Source organism: Helobdella robusta (genome assembly GCF_000326865.2).
Source record: "Helobdella robusta unplaced genomic scaffold HELROscaffold_2, whole genome shotgun sequence".
NCBI classification, from domain to species: domain Eukaryota; kingdom Metazoa; phylum Annelida; class Clitellata; order Rhynchobdellida; family Glossiphoniidae; genus Helobdella; species Helobdella robusta.
Genome location: NW_008704083.1, coordinates 7,237,363 through 7,240,343, shown reverse-complemented (window position 1 = coordinate 7,240,343; position 2,981 = coordinate 7,237,363).

Below are 2,981 nucleotides of genomic sequence, written 5' to 3'. Positions count from 1 at the left end.
CCAAACATTCGGTAGAATTTATAGAATATTGTAAAAATTATATATATTTATATATACTGCTCCATCTATTTATATATATATATATATTTATTTATATATATTTATATTTATATATATTTATATATATATATATAATTTATTATATGTATATTAATTTAATATTTCAATAATTTTAAAGCCTGGCCTAGTTAAAGAATAATTTTAACACATCAAGAAACAGATGTTGCGTTGCTGACTTGATTGTGGCGACATTTCATATCAGGCCCGACGGTTGACGTCTTTTGAATGGAATCATCGTGAACTGCACTTCTACATACATTCTCTATAAACACCATTTCACTTTTGTACATTTTCTGTAAGCACAATTCAACTTATACATTCTCTAAAAACACGATTTCACTTAAACTATCAATCTCATTAAACGTTATTGTATGCTAAATACATCCTATACAACTAGACTATACAACTAAACAACTACAACTACAACTATACAACTAAACTAGACTGAACTCATCAGAGTTGATGACTTCAACTACATGGTTCGAAACTTGATGTTTAATCGTTTAAATGTTTAACAACCATTATAGAGCGCTAAACTGTCTAGCTCTGCATTTATAATTCATTCGTTCGTTCGTTCGTTCGTTCGTTCGTTCATTCATTCATTCAATCATCAAATTATCAAATTTTATAAATATAATTATTATTATTTACACGTCTTTTGAAGAATTTTATTTTCACCAATATTCACGTTTTTGGTGATGAAATTATTAACTGTCTCTACAACAGTAAGGTATTAATATTTCAGACAATCAGGTTCAGGTATTTTCTAAACAAAAGTAAGGTGTTCCTATTATATAAAAATTAAGTGATTACACAAAAACATAGGGTATTTATACACAAACACAAAGTATTTCTAATACACAAACATAAGCACAACGCGCAAATGTTGAGATTATCCCATCCAGGTATTTTTTTACTCACTTAAAGTCTATGAGCAAGCCTTTTTATACATGCATATTTAATTATATATGTGTGTATTACATTAATGTGAGTGTATATATGCATGTTATGCGTAGCAATGTACGCCTATCATGATAAGAAGACATAGCACATCACATACATTATACATATGCATGCATTTTATTAGCAGTACCAACAACAAAACAAAGTGTTTCAAATGGCTGGCTGGCTGCCATTGCTTTAAGAAGAGGAGAATGTTGGCTTGGTAGGTTGTCGTTTTTATGTCTTTCCTATCTCTTTTCTCCAGGGTTGTTTGATACGTGCAATGTCACTGGTATTGTATTATTTGGAATTTGAATTTGCGTTGTCATATCGTTGTCGTTGTTGTTAGTATTGTGTTATTATTTATTGTTATTGTTGTTGTGTTATTAGTGTTGTTGGGTCATGTGTTATTAGTTTTGATATGTTACTAGTGTTATTGTCTTATTTGTGCTGATATGTTATTGTTATTTGTGTTGATGTGTTATTGTTATCTGTGCTGTTGTGTTATTGTTGTTTGTGTTGTTGTGTTACTGTTATTTGTGTTGCCATTATACCTCATTGCTATGTTACTCACTGTTGAGTATATATACACGTGTGTGTGTGTGTGTGTGTGTGTTTTATATTTTTGTATTCTATTGTTACTATAATAACGTTATTGTAGTGTTGTTGTTGTTGTTGTTAACGAGAATTTTTTTGAGTTTTTTTTTACTATTTTAATATTAGCCATTCTTATCATCATATGTATTCTATTTTATATTTTTTATCTGTTTATAATTATTATTATTATTATTGTTGTTGTTGTTTTTGTTGTTGTTGTTTGTGTGTTATTATTTTTCTGTTATTGACTCGTTGCTCATTAATATGTTAATTAGTCGTTTTAATATGCAGTAAGTGTTGTTGCACTGCGATTATCTCTGTACATTGAAATGAATTATTGCTTAGCTGATTAAGTTATTTTAAACTTCAAGTGCATTTCAGAATACCTAATTATGTTTATAAATCTTAACAGTAATGATAATAATATTATCGTATCATCATCACATTCTCACTCGTCATCGTCTCATTAGCGTCATCATTGTCATTGCTATTTATGATATTAGCTTTTGATTATTATTATTTTTGGTTATTTTATAGCATGATTTTTTGTTAGAGTTGCTGTTGTTTTTGTTGCTGATACTTTAATTACGTCATCATCATCATGATCATCATTCATGATCATCATCATCATTCATGATCTTCATCATCATTATTATCATTGTTTTCGTTCGAGACATTTTTTTGTAAACTTTTTATGATGGTTTTACGTGGTTGTGTGATTACTTTGTCTTTTATTGATATTATTATAAATGAGATATTTTTGTGAAAAAATAGACGCCAGTTAATGTTTATAAAAAAAATTTTTCGACAAGATATTTTTAAAAAGATGAAATATTAAAAATTAGTTTGTTCTTAAATTAAATCTGGAAACTTTTAAAAAATTTTTTTTTACATGAAAAAATTTTATTACTAAGTTATCCGTTATTTATCAAAATTTATTCGTACAATTTAAAAAATTATTAAAAAAAATTAAAACACCCAACATTGTTGTATGTTTTCAAAATCTTATTAAAAGTCCTTATAAAACCAATAAAATGACTTCTTGGTTCACGAAACTGCCAGCGTTATATCGTATATGTTGAAATTGTCAAATCTTTATGCTCATGTGGTATGAATATTATTCTTTAATATAATTTTTGCCAATGTATTGTACCCTCATCACGTTCAACTCAATGTTATCGACTTTTTCATCCTTATTTGTTGTCTTTGTTGTTATTTTGTTGTCTATGTTGTTATTTAGGCTGTTATTTATTGTTGTTAAATTATTATTTTTATATTTCTGTTGTATGTTGATGTAATTTTTATGATTTATGCTGTTATCTGGTTGTTCACGTAGTTATATTTGTTGTCTATGTTGTTATATTTGTTGTCTATGTTGNTAT